Raw genomic sequence first — 27206 nt, 5'->3', positions numbered from 1 at the left:
CCTCTTTAAAGATAAAAGAGCGCTCTCAAGCTTTTTTCCCCTACTCCGATTGGTAACTAAAAAGAACAAGCATTTGCAATGCAATAGATCTCGCATTTACGTGACTTTGAGCTATTGACATTGCAAATAACAGTGCCTTTTATATCTGTTTTCGTTTTAAAAACATAAATAAAAGGCATTGTCATTTACAATGCCAATAGCTTTAACTAGTGTAACTGCGAGACCTATTGCATTGCAAATGCTTGTTTTCAATGGAGTACTCAACATTCCAATGTTCTAATAAAGAAAAAAGTAAGCTTGCAAGCAGATGGTTCTTCACCTTTAGCCACTGGCATTAAGAGAAAAATGTGTTGGGAGATTGAAGGGACTCGGAACCGTATGTGATCACGCCTAGGATTCCTGCTGCCCCGTTCACCGGTTTCACGAGTGTTAGGTTGGCGGGGTGCCTTTATCGTGCACCAGAGCAATCTACTAAACCAGGAAATTTATGAAGTTCCCAGCTCTTGATGGAAGACAATGAAAAGCCTGTGACCAATTACTATGAGTCAGGCGCAAATTTCTCTGCCAGATGGCCTGACCACAATCCCTACTTAGATAACTGAAACTGCAAATTCAGCTCAAGAGAATCCTCCCACGGATGACTGGGATTCTGACGCTCAGGGAGAAATATGTTCATTACATCCCAACAGTGAAAGGAATGATCAAAGATTGGCTCAGCTATCTCCTCATCAGCCTCAGGACCACAGTCCAATCCTCAGCAATAAATGGAGCCATGAGTCACTGTTTAACTGGGCCACAAGACACAGTAAGGGTATGTCAGAGATGGTACTCCATGGCCCCTTGTGCAAAGGCTCATGAGGTTTAAGACTCTGACAATGAGAAAATGTGGGTTTGAACTGGAGCTCAAACCACCTACATCATGCCAGGACTTCACACAGATTAGCCTCGGTATGTGGCATTTCAGAGCAACCAAGTCCTATTGCTGTGGGAAATGTCCCTTATGGAAGATGAGGCTTGGGAGAGGTTACTCAAGACTATTTATGGGGAAAACTGAAAAACAGCTCTGGAAGCTTAATACAATGATCTAAGAAAACCTATGTTTTGTTTAGATTTGACATGTTTGACAGTTCTCTAATTCACTGATTTGGCAGAATATTATCACAGAAATTGACAAATTAGTAGCATTGGTGAACTCATGCCTTTGAATTGCAAAGCACAGTGCTTATAACGAAAGCCTCCAAAAGCATCTGTTTCAGTTTTGCATGATGTATGCATTACTAACTTGTTACGGGTGTTGTGTAGCTAAAATTCTTGCAGCATAAGTAAAGGTCAAACTATGCCAGGCAAGGCCAGAAACGAAAGGTCCAAGACCAAAAAGGATAAAATATGCAACACCCACCGATTTTATCCACTAGGCTTGGTCCAGTAAACATCGGTGATGGAAAGAGACTATCTTTCAGGGTACCATAGATTGGACTGGGGCTGGAGGTAGAGAATAATGTAGGACTTTAGGGCATGTGACCCGTGGCACAGTTTTGCACCATTGTGAGAATGATGTGGTTATTAAAAGTATGGGGCATCCAATGACTTAAGCTGCCATTGGATTGGATGTATAGTGTCTGGTTTAAGGAATGACGGTGGAAGATCAGCCAATCTCGATGCCCGTCTGTGAGAGGAGCTGTTCTTCAGGCTGTTTGCTGGAATTAGGAGGTATTTGCTCAGGTACCACAGAGTAAAGTGAACTGTACAAGAGATCCACCTGCGGGTGCATTGTGGTGATTTACAAATGACCAAAGGTAAGTTGCATCCAGGCCACTGGTAAAACCAAGGCAGAGTCATGCACTGGCTGCGGTTACGTTGCTTGTAGGGAGCAGCATGTTGTGCATCTTAGTGAGACGGGGGGAAGTGGTACCTGCAGCTGTTTGAGATAGCCAATGTTTGTCTGTGACCTCTGCAGCCCACCTGTACAGATGGACCCTGAGCATCAAGCCGATGCACAGTCTATCCCTATCTCTTCAATGGGTGTTTGGGTGTAGCACTTTCCCCTTAATGGAAACACTCAGCAAAGGAACCCCAAATAAATACATTTTCTGTCAGAGGTTATGCCGGTCTAGAGTTACCGCTTTGGCGAGAGTCATATTTTGATGTAGCTATATGCAAAATGTATGTCAGAAACTGCCAAATTCTGGCCTACAAAGTAGGACTTTTGTCCACAACAACCGGGTGTCAAAAAGGGCACCATCTCCTCAGAAGCTACGGCTTGCAGGAGCAGGTCATTTGTAGCCATGCAGACCCACCATAGGGTCAACTGCTTCCTATCAAAATACATCAATATTTGAGGGAGGTGATCTAGACCCGCCAAAGTGGTAGACTCTTAGCTACTTTACAAAGAAAAGATATTTTGATCCTAGCAAAAATGATAGGGTAACAACATGGCTTCACTGCAGTTCACAAACTCCTAAGCACACACATCCACCCCATGTTTACACTTACACATGCGTTGCAGACAGGAAAATGGGATGAAGTTAAAAACTTCTGATTGCATAGTGGAGTGAATTGAAGAAAGCTGTCCACCCATGGTTGTGGGGTGGGGAGTTCAGGGGGTGCGATAGGATTGTGGGACCTCCATGCAGGGAGTGGATGTAGCTCCCAGCAGGCGCGCAACATCCATTGGACTCAAAGGGCTTCAGCCCCCCCAACCCCCCGTTGCGTGTGGCAGCCCGGGATGAGACATCTTCCCGGGCACACACACAGCCGCACCCGAGCACTTCACAGGTCTTTAAAAGACCATTTGCATGTTAATGAGGCCTCACTGTTGTTTCACCCCTTCTAAGAGCCCCTGCAGCTCCACTCTGCCTATTGCTTAAAGTGTCAGCCCCCCCCCCCAAATGTTTTATTAGCCCCCCCCCCCTCCCCGAAATTTAGCTCTTGTTGCGCCTCTGGCTCCCAGGCACGAGGACGGACCTCTTATTGAATATTGGGACCTGTGCTGCTGCTTGGGGGGGGGGGCGTGGGGTGGTGGGGTGCGGGAGGAGGTGGTAACTGCTGTTCTCTGGGTGCGGGCCACAGGCCCGGTCGCCCGGTGGAACCAGCCCTGTAGAGACGAGCCGTATCTGCAGGCTTCAGGGGGCGGCACAGTGATTGGCTGGAAGCCAGCAGGAACGGCGCTTACCTAACAGATGCTAACAAGGCCCTTCAACCACAGCTGCTGCGTCTCACCGAGGGAGGAGGCAAAGAGGTGACGCAGCTCGAAAAGTCTGGAAAAATGATGTTCCAGAAACCGCATTCATTGTGGTAAAAGCGCAAGCTAAGGGTCAGAAACGTCACCTATGTGTCTAAGTGATGGTTTGAGGACTGCCAAGGCCAAAAAACATAAGAAAGGATAAATATAACTCCTGACTAGTAAGTACTTTTCAAGGTCAGGAATCGTGCTGATTGGACAGATGTCTGATTTTCACAAATGGAGTGAACATGCACTGTGTTCCAGCCTGGCCAGTATACAATTTAATTTGCGTCCATGTCCCTGCAGCTAAACTGCATATAGTTGTATCTTTCCCAATACAGCTTGGGCTGTACAACATATTATGTAAATCTGTGCATGCATCCGTTTTGAATAGATTTACCAATTTTTAGGTCTCGCTCGCCTTAGATAGCACATGTGCTGTCTCTTGAGAGACATATTATCTAACAGCAGGCTTAGAGGCTCTCCATTGCTTACCATTGGTTGGCTTTATTGTCACTCTCATTTGATTGCTTCTTATTGGGCAGCTGCCACGGTCTTCCTTCTTCTACTCCTTCTTCTACGTGTGTTTGTCCTGGCCCTGGAGCATGGATGCATTACTGGTGTCATTTTTTGAGGTGCACATTTTTTCTTAATGTTTAAGCATTCCATCAGAGTCCATGTTTTTTAGCTGACTCCACCTCTAAGTTCTTCCCGCCCACTGACCTTCCGCTGTCTGTCATGCTGCCCTACCACTTGCCGTTGTCCATGCTGAGCCCTTACATGCCCTCCCCCTGTTTTCCCTGTTGCCCCTACGGCACACCCTTCCTCTGCAGTCTGTGATTTCCCCCACACAGTGGCATAGCTAGAGCTTTTGCCACTCGGGCGGCCCCTGAGTTTGCCGTCCAATGACGGCTGGTGCAGGTAAGAGCGGGAGGGCTCGCAAGTGAAGTGAAGGGGTGAAGTGCCGCCACCCCCAAAAAAGTGCTGCCTGGGGCAGACCATCCCCCCTAGCTACCCCACTGCCCCCACCACCTGCTCTTATCCTTTGTCCTTCTTACCCCAACACCCACCCTCCCTACGTTTCTGGTTTGTCCCTCACAACCACTTTGCCCCCTCCCCCTACTGTCCCATTGCCTGTGTTGCCAACCACCCACCCTCCCTTCATTGTCAGTGGTGCCCTGCCACCACCTCCTCCTTTTTCCATGCTGCCGCCCCATCCGCTTTAGCAAACAAGAAGCGCTGTGACTCGACCAGCACTGGCCACGTCATAGTACTTTTTTCCCACACCCTCCGTTGTCCTTGTGACCCAACCAGACACTCTCCCTCCATGTTGCCTTCCGTCCCACCCTCCATCCTTCAGGCAATATATACAAGCATTTGCAATGCAATAGGTCTTGCATTGACGCGAGTTTGAGCTATCAGCATTGCAAATAACAATGCCTTTTATTGTTGTTTTCTTTTTAAAAACATAAATAAAAGGCATTGTAATTTACAATGCCAATAGCTTAAACTCCTGTAACTGCGAGAACTCTTGCATTGCAAATGCTTGTGTGCCGAGACTAATCCGATACAGGGTGAAAGGTCACTGGTCCGGAAGGCATGTAAAATCACGATCACTTAAACCCCGTATCAGGGTACAAGCTCAGCTCGAGGTGACTTGTAGCCAACGGTTACCCCCTACACAATAGAATGTTAATTGTGTAAACGGATAGTTCGTTATTTAAAGGCGACACATTTAAAAACTGGCAATGTCACAAAGGAAACTGAGAGATTAGTAAAGGGAACGTGCATCCCATTGAAGTAATGAGTGTGAAAGGGCAGAAGGGTAAGGCATTCAGAGGAGCTGCTCCTGTGTCTCAGCGATAGAGCGCTTCATGCATGCCTTGTACTCAGTGAGTGAATTTCGCGATGGAGCGCTACATGCTCGCTTTGGGTCACTCAGTGAATTCTGTGATGATCGGGCGCTTTCTGTATCTGGCACACTGAATGAATTCTGCATGGAGAGCTTTATACGTGCTTTGGGCCCACTGAATGTATTCTGCGATGGAGCGCCGTATGCGTGCCTTGATCTCTCTGAATGAATTCTGCACTTCAGAGCTACATGCGCGCTTTGGGTTCACTTAATGAATTTTGCGATGGAGTGTCAGGTGCGCGTGGGGCTCGCTGAATGAATTTTACAATGGAGCGCCTGAAGCGCAAATTGGGATCCGCAATTACTTCTGCGATGGACCACTGCAACTGAGCTCTTCATCACCCATTGGGCTCATTGAATGAATTCTGCGATGGAGCGCTTTCTTGCGGCTTTTGGCCTTATAGCACTTCCTGCGCGCCTTGGCATCGCTGAATGAATTCTGCGACAGAGCGCTTCAGACATGTGTTGTGTTCACTTTCTGAATTCTACGACAGAGCGCTTTCTGCGCACCTTGAGCTCACTGAATGAATTCTGTGAGGGAGTGCTTCAAGGAAGCATTGGGTTCACTGAATACAATATGAGAATAAGCTCTTTATGCGGGCATGGGGTTTACTGAATGAATTATTAGATGAAGCGCTTTATGCGTGTGTTGGACGCACTGAATTCATTCTGCTTTGGGCTTGCAAAATAAATTCTACCCCGGAGCGCTTCGGTGCGCCTTGGGATCACTAAAAGAATTCTGCAAAAGAGCGCTCCCTGTGCATGTTGGACTCAGTGAATGTAATCTGTGGAGGAGCGCTTTAAGCGCGCCTTGGGCTCAGTAAATAAGTTTTGCGACAGAGCGCTTTATGCATTTTTTGGTGGGCTCACAGCGCTTCATGAGCTCACTTGGCTCACTGAATGCATTCTGAGATGAAGCGCTTCATGCGTGCCTTGTACCTACAGCGCTTCGACGCGCGTGGGGCTCACTGAATGAATTCCCACGTTGGGGGCCAGGAGCGAGGCCCGGCGTCACCGCAGCAGCAGTGTGTGCCCTGCATCCCGGATGCTGCCCTCTCCAGCCGACCAGATTACCGTTCAAGGTTGGAGCAGCCGCCTTCCCGCCACCCGACTTCTAATTACACCGCTCTCCCGGCAGCCATTATATGGAGCACGGCGGTGATGAGGACAGGGCACGGACAGGAGCACACGGGGCAGGGGTGACATTTCAGGAACAACACACAGGCTGCCGTGTGTGTGCAGAGAGCGGATGAAGCGCTTCCACCGAGGGCATGATCAGTATTCTGCAGGAGTCGCCTGGTGGCATGCACCGGTGAGTGCACATGGGCATGAGAGCTGTAGAGTCAAGAGAGGGGTGAGGGGGGCACAGCCATGCCTCTCTCTCCAGCCTCCAGCACGCTGCCTCCTCCCACCACATCCACAGCATCTCTCAGCTCCTCTTCCCCAGAAAGTCAGATCTGTCCTTCAGTCTGTCGTCTCCTTCGCACATCACCACCTCGCATCTGTCTCCTCTGCGCTCGCCATTCCCGCTGTCTATTTTTGCATCGCGCTTTCACTTTAAAGTGAAAGCGAGATGCCAAAATAAACACGCAGCACCATGTCTCCTTCTTTGTCCGGCTCATCCGGACTGGATCGCAGGGCTTGTTCACATAACACGCCTCCTTGCGATAAGAAACTGCTTCACGACAGCCGTGAAGCAGACGATCTAGTCCGGATGGACCGGACAAAAAAGCGAAAAGGAGGCACCCCAGAAAGCTTATTTCCAATGGCGGGCCACCGTTTAGCATAAATGGTGACGCCAGCCAATGAAAATAAAGGAGTGGGGCTTAAAGCCCTTTTGTCAAACTCCTCATTAGCAATTAATCTCGCCGAGCGAGCTACACATGTGTGCAGCAACGCTAGGCGAGACCTAAAAACAGTGCCTTGACATAGCCAATGCTGGTTGTGTCATAGCGCTTTCTTTTTTCCTTTCTGTCATACAGCACAGCAGCCACACTGCTCTACAACATGATTAAAGGCACTAACAAAGTCAGTACCTCACTTAGGCAAGACCTACTGACTTTGCCAATGTTTATTCACTAATTCTGCAAGTATATATCGGGTAACATTCCCTGACGTTCACCTGTCAGAACTCACTCTGCTACTATGGAATACCTGCAGGCTTAAATTTCTTGTAAATGTGCATTTGTAGAGTTATTTATTTATTTATTTATTTAATAAAATGGAAAGAATTTGACCTTTGAAGAAATCCCTTCTCTTAAAAATAACTAAACATATGGGAAATATAGGAGTCACTTCTCTTCAGAAAGTGCAGAAAAAATTATGTATTTTTTCTTTTTTTGCTTCACATCAAACACCTTTTAAACTTGAAGAAAAAACACCCCTTCTAACCACAGAAAAAAATTGCAGCTTTTCACATCCTCTTTTCCACTTTTAGAATGGAATAAGAGTAGCAAAATGCACTGTAAATATTTATGAAGACCCCTGCTGCATTGTAGCAGATCTTTGTATTCGCAGGAGTATTCAGGGTCTGAACAGGCAGTCATCACCTGAAAGTCTGGAAACATGGCACCTCTTCCTAATGTATATGGAAGCTGGCATGGTTGAAGCCAATAGGTGTCTCGCTTGGGACCAGATGGCTTTGACAATTGTTTTTGGTGGTGCAGTACAGTGTTTGGACACTGTGCAACATCTTCAAAATATACAAAAAGGCTGGTCACATCTTTCTACTGGGTAAAAGCACAAGAGGAAGAGAACATCACAGAAGCAAAGAGGTGGGGTAGAGCTACAAGGAGTGCAGGAAGAGGAAGGGAAGCACTGGCGACAGAGAGTAGAGGGGGAGAGAAGCACTCACACAAGAAAGAGCAACAAGGTGCACGAGGAGGGAGAGAAGCACACAGGGGAGGCAGATGGAAAGCACATGTGGGGGTGCTCATGCAAAAAGAAATGAGAGAGTGAGCAGTGCTGGCAGAGAATAGCAGGCACACGAGAAAGAGCACACAAGTAAGACAGCTGTAAAGCACATGCTCTCTCAGGGAGAGGTTAAACGAAAAAGAAAAAAAAAGTTCACTAAAAGTGAGCAGTGGAAGGACACAAGTAAAATAACTGTGCTCTAGGGTAGGGACAAAGACAAGGACAAGGCAAGCACTCAAATAAGAAGCAAGCAACTGAGAGTGACTATAAAGCAAACAGTTGTAAAGCAGTGGTAGATTTTAAGCCTACTGTAAGATCTTGGTAAACTAACCAAAGGTCTTTTGCATCCAGGCAGCTTGCACTATCTGGTAAGCTTGCCTTAAAAATAAGGCTGCCGTGGGGGGGTGTGGCCAGAGGAGCAAGATGGCAGATGTGTCTTGCTGGGGCTCCTGGTCGGCGCCTGCATTTCTACCTGATCCTGGTCTGCCTTGAGGGGTACAGATCTAGATTTACTGGTGACCTAGGTCTGAAGAGATCCGGGTAGGGGCAACCTCGAAATACGCGGGCTGGCTGTCCCGGGGACCTGCGCCGCCTCTACCAGCCCCCTGGGCCGTAATTACAGCAGTAGCTGCAACAACTTAGTGGTTGGCCCGAGAGAAGCCCGCGGGGGATCCCCTGGGTAAGCCTGTCGGTCCAGAAAAGATTTCAGCCACAGTAGCTGGGTGCAGGGGCTGTACACAGCAGAGGTGAGCGCTGTGTTCCACCCACAACTGTTCTTTAGAAGAAATGGAATTGGGATCGCCGATGACATAGCTGATGCTGCAGGAGTGATGTCTCCCTATGTCTGTTCCCCTCTTGAAACAGGGTCCCGCCTTGGAGAGCCCCACAAGACTACTGGTCTGCGGGCACCAGACCATCCTCATGGGCCTGCGAGGGGGCCCTTTTAGGACCAGAAGTGACGGGTTGCCCTTCCTCTGGATTGGAGGCCCCACCCCCTAGGGATTGCCCTTGGAGGAGGACTGCAGACTGGAAACTGTGCACTGCATTGGGACTCTGGATATTGGGGTGGTTGAGGATTCACCTGAGAACTGGAGGTGAATCGCTCTGTTGTGACATCAGCGATTTTATGAAAAGACATGAGACTAGCAATATGCATAATCACTTATTAACTCCTTCTGAGCAGCAACACACAACTTGAAAGATCCCAGAATGAAACTGAAAACATCACAATAAAAAGCAATATTCAAGTCATATAAAGGCTCTGTGTCCTCCATTTTCTTCCTCTTTTGTTTCTGCTTCTGAGCAAGTTAAGTATATTGGGTGTGATCTATGAGTGCTCGTACTTCAGGTGGTGTGGTTTTTAAAGTTTGTAAAAGAACTATGACAATGTCAGAGTCCATTTTCTATCTGAGGTTTGATGGTACACCAAAGCTTTGTGTGGTACTTTATATAAAAGAGTATGAATCACGTTTGTTGGACAAGAAGAGCGATGGAGTGGATCAACTCTTGATATCTTATGTGAAACCGTTTAGACCGGTAAGTAATGCAACTGTTGCGAGATGGGTGAAAGCGACTATGAAGGAGGCAGGTGTTGACTTAACAAAATTTACTGCTCATAGTGTAAGAGGTGTGATGGCTTGTAAGGTATGTATGATGGGGGTAGAATAGAAGAGATCCTGAAATCAGCAGATTGGTCTTCGGCTGAGGCATTCAGCAAGTTCTACTTTAGAGGAGTCGATCATGTTTCAAAATGTGCTTTAAGAAGCTTTGAACATGCATAATGCTAGCCTCTTGTCTTGCCATAAAATGACAATTCTTATAGGACTGCTGAATAAAGAATCGAGATTGAGAAAGGAGGCTAGCATTATCCCACCCACCCTTCCCATGGAATAAGTGATTGGGGTAGATTTTAAAGAAAAGATTTAAATTGTGTTTATGTTAAGCTCATGTTCAAGTAATCTGTTGATTTTTTAGGATTGTTGTTTCAGGGTATTTCTCCAAGAAGAGGTTCATTTTGGTTGTTGGTTCTTTTACAGATATATAGGAGTTTTTCGGTGGAAGAAAGGACTGCTATTCAATGTTGTTAAAGGAAGCTGAACAAAAGAGGAAGAAGATAGAGGACACAGACAGGCACATGCATCAAAAGAAAAACCGGTCGCAAATGGGCAGATTCTCAGAATCTGCCCCTTTGCGACCGGTATTTTTGCATTTGGGATGCATCATCCCAAATGCAAAAATCGCGATTTAAGTAATCTCTAAATTGCGATTACTTAAATTGCGATTGCATTTAAGGAATCGCAAATTGAGATTCCTTAAATGCAATGCATTAAAGTAAAAAAAAATTGCGATTTCGCTAATAGGGGGCGCAAATTACCATGAAGTTGAACTTCATGGTAATTTGCAAAAACTTTGAAAAATGCACTAAAGTGCATTTTTCAAAGTTCCATTTTACACACACACATACGAGTCACAATTAAGGAATGTTTAGAAATCGCTATTTTTAAAGCGATTTCTACATGCATAGGCTTTTACGATTCCTTAATTGCGATTCCTTAAAAATTGCAATTAACAAATCGCAAAACCCAACATTGATGCATGTGCCTGAGAGCCTTTATATGACTTGAACATTCTTTTTTATTGTGATATTCTAAGTTCCATTCTGGGAGCTTTCAAGTTGTGTGTTGCTGCTCAACAGGAGTTAATAGAAGATGATGCATAATGCTAGCCTCCTTGTCTTTAATAAAATCTCGATTCTTTATTCAGTAAACCTATAAGAATCGTCATTCCCATCCACAGGTGCCCTGCTTAGTGACAGACAACGACTCCCAGTGGCTGGAGAGACCCCAACCACATAATCCTTTGCCTGGGAGGTCCCCCTGCCTGTTGTCTTTAAGTCCTACTGTAGGGCTCTCTGTAGCTGGCAGCGCTCAGGGCCAAAGTCTCTTTAAGCGGCATGATCTGGTGACCATTCATGCTCACAAGTACCTGTCAGGATGACGAGGCGTCAGACAGTTAGTTGGGCCGCTGGCAGCCTTCCCAGTCAGACTCTGGACTGTTTGTGCTGCTTCATTGGTGAAGGTCAGGCGGGCATGACTTGACTGAACGAGGTCTGAACAACCCAGATGGAACTATGATGGCCAAGCCACTTCCACAGGAGGAAAACAGCCATCACATCGCATGGGTTACAACGCATGCGATTGTAACGCGGTCGTTACAATGACTGTGCTGTCACATCGCAGTACCATTACAACGCAAGTCGTTACAACGACTTGCTTTAGTGGGCTCTCTAAACTAAGGAATAGTATAATTTACTATTCCAACACCTTCCCTACTGTTGCACACACTGGAGTTGTGTTGTAATGGTACTGCAATGTAGCAACGCGGTTGTTGTAACAACTGCATTGTAAATGCATGCGATGTAAATGCCTATATCCCCACAGGACAGCGTCCCCCAGGAACCCTGCCAGCTGAGACCAAAGCCTTAGCAGCATCTAAAGTGGGCCTGTAATAAGCAATCAAGCCCTTCTGCAAGCCATTAAGAAATACATACTTGCCCTTTAGGCCAAGATCGAGCCCCTCCCACTATAGCAATCTTTCCTTGATGAGCTTCAATGAGGGCCCAGAGGCGACGAGTCCCAAAAGGTTCCTGGAGTCTGGGCTTTCTCCCAGGGGTACAACTGTTTTCTCATCGAGCAGACCCACTGGACGCTTGTCCAGAAGCCACACCATGAGGCCTTGCCCCGTCCTATCATTGCTCGTTTGCTGAACTACTGGAACAAGGACGCAATGCTATGCACCGCAAGGTCATTAGAAGAGACTATATATGAATCGCTCAAGATCCGCATCTTCCTAGGCTATACCAGACTGGTCCAGATACAGAGGAAAACATTCGACCAGGTTAAACAGAAGCTTTGGAACATGAACTTGATATACATGCTCCTGTTCCCTGCCAGGTTAAAGGTAATTTTCTAGGGAAAGACTCTGTTCTTTGACCACCCTGAAAGAGTATGGTAGTGGTTCAAGAAGATCCAAGCCAGACTGTCAGAGGTGGCTGTGGGGCGTTGGAGTGAGAGATGCTGTGGAGGTCGGGGACTCCCCCTTCGGGGAGGTCCTGGCGCTCCGGTGGGGCGTCCCGGCAGAGGAGGTCTGGTCGCGGACCATGGCCCTGAGATGTTTTCGCCACCTAATCCTCATCGGACACCTGGCGAGGACATGGAGAGCCTAATTCTGTGTCCCCCCAGTAATGGCCAGAGCAACAGCCTCTAGCTGCATAAGCGACTCCCAAGACTACTGTATTTGTTTTCTTTTCTAGGGTATATCTATGTTGGGGCAACAGACACTTCCGGGTGTGAATTGTAGGGCGGAAGAAAGTTGGGGGGAGTGGCTTGGTTTCTTTTTTGGGGGGTTTTGCTTTGTTCTTTTGTTTACAAGGCATGCACTACTACTACAATAACCTATGCCCATTAGACCTCTATTATTCTCGCTATGCTTCCGCAAATGTAGATGCTGGCCTGGAGTGTTAATGGGCTATTTGAAAGGATTAAGAGGGGAAAGTAAAATGTTGGGCACCCGCTATGTTTTGTCTCCAGGAAACCCACTTACTGGGAATGAACGGCCCCTTTCTCGGGCGATATGGCTATATAAGGGTCTTCGAATGCTGGTTGTACCAGAGGGACCAAGGGGTGGCTATCCTTTTACACTGGACTTGCCTGGTAGTCATCACAAAGTCCCACTTAGACCTGCAAGGCAGATACGTGCTCCTCTAGAGCGTGCTGGAGGGTATATGTACCCCAGGCACTGATTAATACCATGTTACCAGGTTTGTCAGTCACTTTGCTTCAGACCCAGGTCAGCACACGGATCCTGGGAGGGGATTTTAATGCTATCATGTACAGATACATGGACACAACAACGACCGAAGTATGGTGCAGATGGCACTCAATGAAATAGCATTCATTAATTGCTCCACCTCACACAAAAGCCACTCCAGACTTGATTACTTCTTCATGCCAGGAGACTCTAGCCCATGGTTTTGGATGCCTGTAACGTTCCCTGAGGCCTCTTGGTCCACTCTCCACTAGAGGTGCAACTAGGGGCTCCTGTGCCCAAGGTAAGAGGTATCAGACTGCTAAACACCCGGAGGATCAGGGAGTAGTCATTGGTCTACCCCCTCTAAATGGCCGTAGGGGATTACTTTGACCTCAATCACCACTCAATGAAGTCCCAAATGGACCTGTGGAAGGTCTTTAAAACATGATCCATTGGAGAGCGTTCACGGCCGTGTGTGGGCGAGAACAGGAGAGAGAGTGAAAAAGATCACCTTGTTTGAAACAAAGGTCCTCAGTCTTGAACAATCAATAGGGTCAGTTTCACTTAACAAAGGCACACAACACCAAGAAGAATCCAGGGAGATGCTAAGATGTAAATTCCTTGATACAAATAGCGTTGCTGGGTCCCTAGCCCAATATCAACTACAAAAATGTAATAAGGCAGGAAAATTGATTTATTGGCTGTCCCAGAGGCAAGAGGGACTGCAAGTGATGCAGGCTACACATTCTCCTCCCCTTTCTCCATACGCGGGGCAGGTGGCAGGGCTGCCCCTCTCACCTCTGCTCTCTGCCTTGGTGATGGAGCCACTGGCAAAATGGATAAGGGTGGACAGACACCCAGCTGTAGGGCTTTCGGCACTTGGAGTATGACGACGACAGGGTAGCACTGTATGGCAACATTTTGTTACAATACTTACAGCCCCATAGACGACCTTGCCCATCCTGATCTAAATACTTCGGGAAACATCGGTTACATCGCGGTGTTTACACCGCAATACCTTTACAACGCGGGTATTACAACGCAAGTCATTACAATGACTTGCGCTGGGTGGCGCTCTATGCTAAGGAATAGTATGATTTACTATTCCAACACCTTCTCTACAGTAATGTAGGCTGGAGTTGGAATAGTATATCATACTATTCCTAAGTCCAGCACCCTCCAGCGCAAGTCGTTGTAACGACTTGCGTTGTAATGCCTGCGTTGTAAAGGTATTGCGGTGTAAACACAATATATTCAAATACTTCATATACATAGGGACGCATTGTATAAACCAATAGGAGGTGCGTCAGATGATGAAGTCAATGCAAGCGTAGCAATTTTTCAAAAACCATTATGTTCTTTATTTTCATGCGTAATTCCTTATTACAACACAGCAGCTCCGCCAACGTGTTTCGTTCCCAAGCGCGGGAGCTTTATCAGGGCTTAAGAAACAATACAAACCATCGCAGCCTGTATATGAAAAAATTGTGTTGTTCTAGATCCAAAATATCAAAGGAGGAAAATGCCTCACAGTGTCATCATCAAAAGCATCAAATGAGGAATAGTGCCTCGCAGTATCAGGGATGATGATCGTTCACTGAAACGCTCAAGACTTATCAAGGTACTCCCTGGGCGTGCTGATACTGCGAGGCAGTATTCCTCGTTTGATAAGCTGTGGATAATGGGGGGCTCCGCATCAGCAAGCTGTCTACTGTGGGGGCAATCCTGACGTGTCCTGTTTTCATGTTGCATGGTCCAGTCCCATGATTGTCACCTACTGGATCTCTAGATACAACTCAAGTACATGTCTAATACAGAGCCCTGCAGCGCTTCATCCCAGGGTGGCCCTCTTGGTGGTCTTGGAGGGCTGGGCATGCACACATCACCAGAGACTGCTAGCAGGTATTGTCTTCCTCATAGCCAAATAAGACATTAGCAGAAACTGGAGATCTTCCAATCACTCCCCATCACCACCTCTCCCCGTATCTATTTGGACCCGTGGAATAGACTTTTCTTGCAGACCAGAAAAATAAATTTACAATTGGAGGGATTGTGCCAACAAGCATCCAAAGATTTAGAGACCGTGGGCTAGCACCAGGATCGATGGGGCTCCCCATCTGGAGCTGTCACTTCTGTTCAATCATTTAAGTTCAGTAGCAGGTGACAAACCTTCTTGTACGAATGACAGACAAGCATTGTCATTTGAAAGCTTTATATAAAGAATGAATAGACAGTTTACATAGAACATGTCATAGGTAATTTCAGCAGTAAAGCAAACAAATAATAAGTACAGAGAACTCAGTATAGTTCAAAGTGAAATCCGGCATAGGTCCGCCTTCTAAAAGTGGGGGAAATGTTCTCCTGTACAGATAAATTTACACATTCGTTTTAGGACTTCTAACAAAGGCATTCATAAATTTTTAATAAGTACATGGTTCTTAGCATCAGCACCAATAGGGAATGAGCAAGAAGAAGCATTTTACTACAGAATGCAATCGAAGTTTCTCTCATGGTAGCAATGCATGAAGTTTGCAGGTATTCTCACGGTTTACTTGTGCAATTCAATTGATACATTGTATAACAATAGCCTGGGACAGTTGAAATGTCCTTGGTTAGGTACAGTGGGAGAAAAGATTTAGTATCATTCTCTGTTAGTGTGAGTCTCGTAATTCTTTATTTAGAACGAGAACAGCAACAGTCAACACGTGATAGTTTATGACATTGATGCAAGATGGAGGACAGTGTAAACACAACCTAGGTTAGCATAAGCCCAATTTGTGATGTGTTTATTATGCAGGGAAAACAGCTCTCACAAGTTCCGAGCACAGCGTGGATTAATGTACATTATTTTACCTGGTGATGACTAATGTCCTGTAACCACATTTCAATATCATTTGTATGGTTCTAAATATGATGAAGCAATACGCAGATACGTTCAAACAGTGCTGCAGTGCATTACAGGAATGATCCTGTGGAAAGGTGTGTGTATGTGTCTGTTTATGGGTGTGGGTGTGTTAAGGGCTGTAGCTTAGTCAGTGAGATTCAGAGGGTGTGAATCTCAAATTTCCCAACCAACAAAGCAGTGGGTCACAGAGTGAATGTGTGAGGTAACCAAGGTTTGGGATGGGCTGTTCTCATCAGGAGCAGGGTCAGTACTGATTTGCATTTGGTGGGCCTCTGGGGCTGATTTGGAGTTTGGCGGACAGGTACTCTGTTGCAACGGCAATACAGTATCCTGTCCACCAAACACAAGGTCCACTGCCCAATTTTGAGTGGGTGGGCTGCAAGTTTCACGCTGATTGATTGAAATTTACTGTCAATGTAAACGTGCTTTAACGGCCTACGGAGGAGGTGCCATCGGAAGTAAGCCATGCGACTGTCCGTACTGTTTAGAATGGGCAAAAAGATGCCCTTTTTTCTTGTCCATCACTACCAGGTTTTTCCTGATGGTGAGGGATAGTAAAAAAAGAAAAATGACCTCTACACCATGAGAGAAAACTGGTGTGGGGGCCATTATTATTTTTTTCCCCAAAGACAAACTCCTGCTTTGGAAGTTTGTTTTTGAAAAATAAAGATTTGGAAAAGTTTTGCAACCAGCAGTCAGGTTTGACAGAGCTGTCCATTAAACTTTTCCTTTACTGACAGGAACAGCCATGACAGTGATTCTTGCCAAAGACTATAGCTCTCCGCCATGCTATCGGACATTTCTAAATTTGGCGGATAGAATAAAGTCAGTAAAGTCCTTTACCACTCTCTCGACCTTTCCTTCGTCTGCTAACTCCTAAATCAGGGCATCTGTCTAGAATGGCACAGTGGGTGAAAAACAACGGTTTGGAATGATACCCGGGGGACTGCCAGTGGTTAGACTATTTGCAAGCATTCATCCCATCATGTTTTGGGTGTTCGATTGCCAATAGTATGACTGGAAACCGTAGACTTGTGGAGCTTTCCAAGCCTATTACTGCCAATGTTTGTGGATTCTAAAAAGTAGTAAATATGCCTTCAGTCAAGGAGTACTGCTATGGGTTTAGCTTTGCTACGTTTTTTGGTAATTCTATCACTAAGGGGCACAGTTGCAAAGACGTGGAGCACGCAGTGAAGCAAGACATGTTGCTGCGCTGCCTTCTATCACCTGAAGAGAGCAGAATTGCGCCACATCTTCAAAGAAATGGTGAAGTTCTGCTCTCTCCATACTCTGACACACTTTGGGCTGCCTAGGATCAATGCTGGCACCCTTGCACCATAGTTACAGAGTAGATAGTTTTTGTGAAGGAAGGGGTATCTTCTTACACAGAAACTACCTTTGGAGGCCTTTTTCTCTTTGCATTGCAAAAAGGAAATATGAGGAGAAATAACGATATTTCTCCTTAGACAGGAGCACCATTGTGTTGCAAGCCTGTGTCTACAAGTCTGTGTACATATGGGTTTGTGTCAAAATCATGGATGGATGCACGGGAACGCCCATACACCACCGATGGGATGCCTACCTGATGGAAAGTAACGCAAGGTAGCGTTATGCCCTGCATTGCATTCCTTTTTCTCACAAAACCACGAAAATCAACATTTGCATGGCTTTGTAACAACCAAGAAGGATTTTGCGTCGGGCTGCATCTAAAAAGTGACTCAACCTGGCACAAAATCAAGACACCCCGCAACCATCCTTTGAGAAGCCATTACCATGCCTATGTAAACAAATGCCGCAGGACCTTCTCTGGTCCTCACCCGACTCAAAGAACCCTATGTGCATTCTGGTCTACCTAGGCCACCCCCTGCTTGCTGTCCCTCATAAGATGCACATCGAATGAATACATTGCCCTTTACAGGCTACTGTCTCCGAGTTGCTTACGGTTTTGTGTAAATGTGATGTCAGGAATGAACATCATTCTCATGTTAGGGTGCAAGGAGGACATTTTGGACTGCAAGAATCAGATTATTTAGTCGTGTTAGCCTTTCTGTCTAGTTAGGGCTCATAGTTGCAGCCTTAGAGCTGCCTGCTACTGTTTTGGACTTTGTTCTTTTGTTGCTACCGTGGTAACATCAACAGCATTTACAATGGCTCATGTGAGAGCAAAAAGCAAATTGATTAGTTGCGGCTTAAAAGTGCAGCACCACCTCCTGCCTACATGTCAATAGACGTGATTAATGCGCCTGAAATTGTCGCTCCTTCAATAGAAGTCAATGGGAGAAATACATTTGTTTGGGCAGTTTTATATACTACGAACTCGACCCAAAGGTATCTGAGCGCTTTATATGAGCACCAGTTTCATTTCAGATGGACGCATTCTTTTTTTGGCACGGGGAGATTAAGTGATTTGCCCAAAATCACAGGATGCTTGAGACTCCCACCAGACTTGAATCTGGTTCCGTGCTTCAAGGTTGACCTCGCTAGCTGTTAAGCCACATCCTCTCTCGATTATCATTATTATTTTTTAAATCTCCCACTTTCGATTTTTAAAATTTTGGCACGTATGCTACTACCAACCCCAGAGCCACAATGGTGGTGATGTCTTTTTATACTGGATATGGTGCGCCTATGCCTTCTCTCTGATATGCTCTGCATGAATGTCGATTTACTGAAATGCTGACGGTAAAGGAAGAGAAGTCACACACGCTTTGACCCTCGGTGACTCAACATATTGACCAATGGCCCACCCCAAAGCACCTCATGATGTTGAAGGGCTAGAGGGAGGGCAAGCGCTGAAAAATACAGGAAGTAAACAGGTCCTTTAGACCCTTCTTCACTTTCTGTTCCTGCCGCTGAGACCATGGTAATAATGGCCAGGCCAAAGGAAATGCAGTGATAGCATTTGCCACCCTTCCTGACCCCAAATTGATCCCCATTGCAATCCGGTAAAGCTCTTTTTTCCAGTGGCGGCTGCCACCAAGTAATACAGGTGGGTGGAGGGGATAGAAAAAGTTACTTACCTTGCAGCCCGTCGCCTCCTCGCTTCGGCTCCGTCCGCTTCTGTTCCTATTGGAAGAGTGAAGCACACATAGGCTACCCTAAGTAAATCATGATGCTGCTGTCACCAAGTGTTGTGATTGGTCTGAGCACCGTAGTTCGACGCACAGACAGGAACTATCAGCCTGTGCATATTCTCCACCCAGGCTGTCCAATTCAGCCAGTGGAGAACATGCAAAGTGCGCATGACTGTTTGCCAGCCCAAGTCGCCGCCCAAACCGGCATGCGCACTTAAGTGCCCCACCACTCCTTCCCTGCAGCCAGCCCCATCCTGCCCAGTAAACCTATCTCACGATGGAAAAATAAAATGATAATAACATAGTGTTATTACGTTTTTATTATTTCCTTTTTCCACTGCTTAAAGAGCAGCGGGTGGCGCTGCTCCACCTTAGCGGGGGAGCCGCTGCTGCTTTTTAACGCGTTTCACCATGTGACAGTACTCAGCTCAGACTCCAGTGGAGGTTATTATTTTCCCTCCCTTCGGGTTCATGTCTTGTGCAGTTTCACTGGAAACGTTCACTGGTTATAGATAGCCAACCTATGAATTGTGTCTACTGTACCAGAAAGATTTCCTCCCATAGATTATACAATAAAAGGCCCTGTGAGTGAGGCCCCTTGCGATAGGAAACGTCACCTTTGGCCAGTTAAATATTAATCATCACTGGTGGTGATGTCTCCTGTGGCTTTTGAGACGTCACGCTGCACTGGTTACTCATTGACAAAGGCGGCCAGTGACCTCGCGTAGACCTGGTGACAAAGAGGTAAGCAAAGAGGTACAACTGAACTGAGATAAACGTGATGGCGGATAAGTAAACTCTCTGCAGAGGGTGAGACCTTTGAGACCATTGCTGGCCTGATAGTGGAGGCAACCATCCAACCCTGTAGCAACAGCACTGGAGGGAAACCAAATGGGTGATTACACAGCAAAAGCACAAAGCCCTGCAAAAAACTCTGGATAGGAAACAGGCGATGATGCTGAACAAGATAGGAGTAGAGAACTGTGGTCAATGTGCAGCAGATAGCTGGTGCTCATGTGTGACCCGTTCATTGAGAGAAGCCCCATGAGGCTCAGGCTCATAGAGGACAAAGTGTCATGAGTTTTGGATGCGTGAACTCATGTGTTTTATGTAAACTCATGGGTGTAGAAGTAGTTATCCCCACCCTATGAGGTTCCAAAGTGGTCAGGGGTAAGGCTGCTCTGAGCAAGCGGGCACAGGACAATTGGCAGAACTCCGGGCGGGACATCCATCACCTGTAAGAAAGAAAACAACACTTGGCCCTACTATCTTATACCACCAATAATCACAAAAAATTATTTAATTATTAAAGAACAAAAGGTCCGCACAAGTCTGCGTTATCGTTTAGATTCAGGAAAAAATTCCAGTATTCAGGTTTCGTGGTGTGAAATCTTTATATGAGGGTGATTTAAAATTCTGAGTAGAATTGGCAAACGTGACAAACAGCCAACACGTGTTTCGCCCCCTTACATGGCCATCAGGCCTGGGGCTTCTTCAGGGCTGTACAAGAACATACAATACGTATACAAGTGGGAGCCAGGTTGACAGTGGCCACATATCAATTAGACATAGACATAAGTACATCAGGGGAAAACCAACGTCAAATGAAATTGGACACAAAAAGAAATGTTAACACGAAACAGTACCAAGAACCATTGTGTTTGTGAACGTGAATGATCCACATGGGGACCATGGTATGGCGCACAGCCATGATATTGGTGATGGACCATTTAAAGTGATCACATTTTTGGAGAAATTAGGGTATTGCAGCATTCAACATTATACATGGTAAAAGTGTGACGTCGTCATGCAGCGATTTGGTAGAGTATGACAATAACCGACAGGGGTGGGAGGGGGGTGATGGGAACAGGAACGCGCACAGGCACGGAGGCGGTGGGACGAAAAATGCGATTTTAGTAATGAGGCGTTAAAGCATCAAGAGAATACAAAAACAAGTCATCGTGAAGCGTTATTTACATATACATTCAGAGTGACATTCCAAAGTAAGTGAGGCAGATTATGTGTACATAAGTGACATACGAAGACCAGTGCATTCAAAGTTAAGGAATGAGTATAGTTACGTTTACAGTAAGGAAGTTGCAGGGTTGGGTTCGGAAGGAAGGTGAACAGAAACTCACTCAGTTAGTCTTTGGGCTGCATAGGTGGGTAGCTTATCTTAATCTAGGTATGTGCTGAATAATGGCTCAAAAAGTAAGCCAGGACTTGCCTCATCGCGGAATCGGCAGCTAAGGTTCGGACCCGCGCGCATATGGGGAGCGTGAGGTCTTGGATGGTGGGTGGTATACTTGTGGTGTGAGTTCTGACCTGCACAAAACGTGGGTATGTGTTGTGAGTGAGGTGGGAAATGGGGAGGAGGCTAAAAGATAGCTGCAGAAAAGTTGTTTACCGTTTATATTAAGGTGCTTTAGTCTTCTTTAGGCAGTGTGCCTGGTGATCCTAAGTCATTCTGGTGGGAAAAGGCAGGTGAAGGTTAAGTAAATCCTGGGCGGTTAAAACGGACGGGGGAGGCATCGGTGAGCAGAACCTTACCAACTGAATCTCGGGCGAAATTCCCACAGATGCGTCTTCTGCATGAATCAAGTCGGCACCTCGCCAGGGAGGTAGCCTTAAATACGGATATCTGCGCGGTGTTGTTCCGGGTCATGGGTTCAGGAGACCAGACTGGACCCTGTTGTATAAGATGCCAGTGGCGGTTCAGGGTTTGTCTTATGTGGTTGTGTCCATTGTGAAAGTCTGTGATGAAACAGATCGCAGTATTATCCTCCTGCTTTCTTTTTGGTTGTTAGGTGGTCTTCCGGTCGATTTCAGATATTGAGGTAAGTGTTTTGCTCAGGGAATGTTTATCGTATCCTCGTTGTTCCAAGTGTGACACTGTCTCTGCTCCTTTCTCCAAAAAGGTTTGTTCTTCACTACAGTTTTGTTGGGTTCTTAGAAGCTCCCCCTTGGGGATATTTCTGATGTTATGCCTTGGGTGGCAGCTGTCCGCCCTCAGTATTGAATTGGCCGCTGTTTCTTTCCGGTGAAGTTTGGTATGCAGTATATTGTCCTTCACATATAGTGTCAGATCCAGGAAGTTGATCTCCCGCTACGAAAAGGTGTATGTAGTTTTGATATCCCAGGGATTATTATCCAGTTTTACAAGGAATCGTTGTAATGTGACTGTGTCACCCTGCCAGATGCACAGAATATTGTCAATATATCTTCGCCACAATATAATGTGGGATGTGAATTCTTCGTTATCTGAGCCCCACAGCCAGAATTTCTCTACGTAGCTCATAAATATACATGCGTACGGCGGCGCAAATTTATCCCCCATGGCGGTACCGCGTATCTGTTTGTGTATCTTGCCATTGAAGCTGAACACATTGTTGTCCAGACAGAAGTCTAACATTTCTAGGATCATTTTGTTGGTCTCCAAAAAATTAGCTGGCTGTGTCCATAGTGTTTGTTGTGTTGTTTTGATTCCATCTTGATGTTTGATTGAAGTGTAGAGACTGACGATATCGATGCACATCAGTATGAAGTCAGGTTCCCACGTGATGTTCTGTAGTTTGAGGAGAATATCTTAAGTGTCTTGAATAAATGAGGGTATCTCTTTCATTAGCGGCTGCAGTTTTTTATCAATATATTCTCCCAGCCTTGAGCATGATGAATTAATGCCCGCTATGATCGGTCTACCTGGTGGCAGGTACGTAGTTTTATGAATTTTTGGGAGGAGATAGAACGTTGGCATGGTTGGGTGTGCTATGTAGAGAAAGGCTTTTTCAGCCGAGGATAGTAACCCCATTCCGTAGCACTCATTGACTCTCTCACTGGTGCGTTTAAGAATCCCAGGTGTTGGGTCCTTTTTTAGGAGTTGATAGCATGTTTTATCTTCAAGTTGACGATTGGCTTCCAAGATATAGTCATCAATATGTAGTGCAACTGGGTTGCCTCCTTTGTCCGCCTCTTTCAGGATTAAATCCTTTCTTTCTTTGAGTGTTTTAGTAGCAGCTCTTTCATCCCGGCGGATGTTCTGGGGTAGGTATTTAGATTTCTTCTGATATTTTGCAAATTCACGTTCCAGATCGTGGGTGACAGCAAGATGGAACGCGTCAATGCTGTTACTAGATGGCGACTGTGGGGTGAAGGTCGATTTTTTAGCAAAATCAGTATCCGTCGACCTGTTGGTAGCTATTTCTAGTTCAGTGGCAGTTCTGACTAGTGAGTCTGAATTTGTTTTTGGTTCACTTAGATTGGTTAGTAGATCAATGTAAGTGAGATCTTGGATTGACATGTCCGAGACCGTGGTCAGCGATTGAGTTTCTTGTCAGTTTGCTCTGTCAGCAAAGAACGCTTTTAGTTTAAGCGTGCGTGTGAACTTAAACAGGTCCATTTGTGTCTTAGTTAGATTCCATGAGGCTGTTGGACAAAAGGATAGTCCTTTGTTGAGGATACTGGTTTCTTGTTTTGAGAGTTGGATGGAGGAAAGGTTCTTAATCAGAGTCACTGTTGTTACGTTTTTCTTTCCAGTTCCTTTCTCCTGGACCTGGTAGTCATGCCTGCTCTTGGCGTCGGAGGTTGTCCATATTGTGGGGAACTAGCCGATGTTGTAGTATTTGTGGTATTTGGTATTCTGATACCGAGTCTGTAGCACAGTACATCCTCGAAAAAATGTACCTTGCATCGTGAGGTATCTCCTTCCAAACTTGCTGCTGGGGAGTCGATTTCTGAGCTAGACGAGGCTCCCGAGTTGGGGCACTTTTGTCCACGTCAAAGCTTTCTTGTGGTTTGGTGTCATATCTTTTCGCAAACCGCCCCTAGAACCCAGATGATAACACGCTATACAACAGCCTCCCACCCAGCAGCTTTCCCCGTTCCAATATGGCGTACACTCTTAGACCGCACGCATAACTTTTCCCTCATGCTATAATTAAGTCCATCCTCCTGTCGTGCCTATTCACATATACATACAAAGTCCCCGACCAATCTGCAATACGATTGGCTCCTTCCTTTATATCTATCTGATACGATCTTACAATAGTCCACCCCTCCAAGATGGCGACCGCCCACAGGGTCCAGTCTGGTCTCCTGACCCCATGACCCGGAACAACACCGCGCAGATATCCGTATTTAAGGCTACCTCCCTGGCGAGGTGCCGACTTGATTCATGCAGAAGAAGCATCTGTGGGAATTTTGCCCGAGATTCAGTTGGTAAGCACCCGTTCTGCTCACCGATGCTTCCCCCGTCCGTTTTACCCGCCCAAGATTTACTTAACCGTCACCCGCCTTTTTGCCCCAGATCGACTTAGGATCACCAGGCGCTCTGCCTAAAGAAGACTAAAGCTCCTTAATATATAAATGGTAAACAACCTTTCTGCAGCTATCTTTTAGCCTCCTCCCCAACAACACCCTGCAGCGACCCTACCTCTGACATTTCCCAACTCAATCACAACACATAGCCACGGTTTGTGCAGGTCAGAACTCACACCAGAAGTATTCCACCCACCATCCAACACCTCACCCTCCCCGTATGCGCCCGGGTCCAAACCTTAGCTGCCGATTCCGCGGTGAGGCAAGTCCTAGCTTACTTTTTGAGCCATTATTCAGCACATACTTAGATTATGATAAGCTACCCACCTATGCAGCCCAAAGACTAACCGAGCGACTCTCTGTTCACCTTCCTTCCGAACCCGACCCTGCAACTTCTTTACTGTAAACGTAACTATACTCATTCCTTAACTTTGAATGCACTGGTCTTCATATGTCACTTATGTACACATCATCTGCCTCACTTACTTTGGAATGTCTCTCTGAATGTATATGTAAATAACGCTTCACGATGACTTGTTTTTGTATTCTCTTGATGCTTTAACGCCACATTACTAAAATCGCATTTTCCGTCCCTCTGCCTCCACGCCTGTGTGCGTTCCTGTTCCCATCACCACCCTCCCACCCCTGTCGTTTATTGTCATACTCTACCAAATCACTGCATGACGATGTCACACTTTTATCATGTATAATGTTGAATGCTGCAACACCCTCAATTCTTCAAAAATGTGATCACTTTAAATGCTCCGTCACCAATATCATGGCTGGGCGCCATACCATGGTCCCCATGTGGATCATGCACATTCACAAACACAATGGTTCTTGGTATTGTTTCGTGTTAACATTTCTTTTTGTGTGCAATTTCATTTGACGTTGGTTTTCCCCTGATGTACTTATGTCTATGTCTAATTGATATGTGGCCACTGTCAATCGGGCTCCCACTTGTATACGTATTGTATGTTCTTGTACAGCCCTGAAGAAGCCCCAGACCGGATAGCCGTGTAAGGGGGCGAAACACGTGTTGGCCATTCATCACGTTTGCCAATTCTACTTGGAATTTTAAATGACCATCGTATAAAGATTTCACACCACAAAACCAGAATACTGGAATTTTTTCCTGAATCTAAACGATAACGCGGACTTGTCTGGACCTTTTGTTCTTGAACCTTTGTTCTTTGAGGAGGCTAAGGGTTTCCTCCTGTCTAGGACAAGTAACGAAAAACAGATCTGCCAAACTGTATACGGCGAGTAAGGGATTGGGACCCATCACCCCTTTCTTTTCCCTGCAATAATTTAATTATGCAGCTTTAAGTAACAAGCACAACTTTTTACAAATAAATACCTCTATCAGTTGACTACAAAAACAAGCATCTATTATGGAACCTAACAAGAGCAAAAGCCAGTTTAGGCAACACATGTACACATTGGCCATGTATGGTAAGCAGTGTGGAGTCTGGTGCACAAATCGGTTAGTGAAAAAACAGTTGTAAAAATTTCACCCGCAGATGGCACTATGAAAAAGGCCAAAATGCTAAGGCCTGTTGGCTTGCCTAATGTTGATGGTAGTGCAGTACTTGCGCTTGAAGATGTGTGTATGCTAAGTATCATTGTAGTATGAAATTAACTGCGAAGCAATAGACCACTGTGGAGTAGAGAGTTAAAGAATAGGGGATGTATCATACCATTCTGAGACTGTGATACATAGGAAAGGAATGGGGTTGCAAGGGGGTGTTGCATAGTTTTCAGGTGAAAGGAATGGAGTCTTTCCAGTGTCTATGTCTATGTAGGGATGGTTATAAAGTGCAACTGCTACTCCACGGTTTGTCCTGGCGCTGATTGCCGAAGAGTATCAGCGGGGGCAAGAAGGAGCTATGGGCTGGAAAAAGAGTCAAGTTTCCTGCTTCTTCCGAAACACGGGCATTGACTTGATGCTTCTAAGGGTCAGCTGCAGTTTGCTCCAAAGGGACGGGGCCAGAAAGGAGAGGGCCGAGCCTCCTGACCTAGCCTTCTTGATACGAGGGGTTCAGTGAGGGTTACAGCACTGATGAGATGTTTATTTATTTACAAATTTTATAAAGGAGTGTGCGTCGCCTTTCAGAAACTTGAGAGTGCTTCAGGTGAGTACAAGTGTAGGCTATTGAGTTCATGGGGAAGGCGGGTTTAGAGAGTAATTGGTGCGGGTGGCTATGACCTAAAATTCTTCACTCACCTGCCTTCGTCTGTGGGGAGATCGGGTAAAAGTGCTTCACAATACCCCTAGGTCTTTCCTGAACCATGCATTCTTTGGTTCTGTCCTTAGGGTTGGCTTCCAGGTGTTCCAAAGCCTGAGTCTCAGTACTCTCAGCAATCTACCTCCAAGTTTCATACTTTTGAGCGATTGTTGGGTGATGAAGAGGATGTATGGATCTATTTGGTGCGGAATAGTTGTACATGTTTGGCATTATCCCAGTTTTTTGGGCCAGTTGGGCTTGTGGACTCTCTAGAGGATTTTGAACCTGACCTTAGCTAGGTTTCCAATGAAGGGCTTACAACACTGGTTTGATATGGTTACGTTTTTGCAAATTCAGGTACAATGTGTAATCTTAATGTAATGTTTTTTCAGGCTGTAAATTAGATTATTCTGTAGTCTGGTGTAGACTATGTTGCAGTAAACTAGTTGTGCCATCACCTAGCCTGTCTGTAACTCTATTTAGTGGTCAGTGCAGGATAATGAAAGTATGTTTCAGAAGATGAGGAGCTGCAAAATTATGTCTTTGACCACTGCTTTGACTTGGTGAATGAAAGATACCTCTGAATCAAATGTGAATCCAGAGTTCTGCAATTGTGCTGCCTGGTGGAGCATCAAGACTGGAGGGAAATATGAGGGGGTTGAGGTGTATTATTTTCTGCCCATTATCAGGATCCCTGTTTTTGCTCCATTCAGGTTAAGAAACCTCTCTTTCTTCCAGTAGTAAACAGGATCCAGACATGTACTGTTGCTAGTATGGATCACTGGCTTGTTTTCCTGCTGAAAATTACATTTGAGTATCATCAGCTTCC

At 45.9% G+C, this 27206-nt stretch overlaps 1 long non-coding RNA gene across 1 annotated transcript in view; it reads right to left on the bottom strand.

Annotated features, from left to right (window-relative positions):
* The window catches only part of LOC146797781 (uncharacterized), a 105937-nt gene extending 86983 nt beyond the window's left edge, over positions 1-18954 (bottom strand). The window contains exon 1 of the long non-coding RNA XR_014968532.1: positions 18783-18954. This is a non-coding gene — a long non-coding RNA (uncharacterized LOC146797781). The remainder of the gene's footprint in view (positions 1-18782) is intronic.
* Between the last annotated feature and the right edge of the window lie 8252 nt (positions 18955-27206).

The sequence above is a fragment of the Triturus cristatus genome, chromosome 9 (genome assembly GCF_964204655.1).
Source record: "Triturus cristatus chromosome 9, aTriCri1.1, whole genome shotgun sequence".
NCBI lineage: Eukaryota > Metazoa > Chordata > Amphibia > Caudata > Salamandridae > Triturus > Triturus cristatus.
This window is presented reverse-complemented; position numbering and strand designations above follow the sequence as displayed.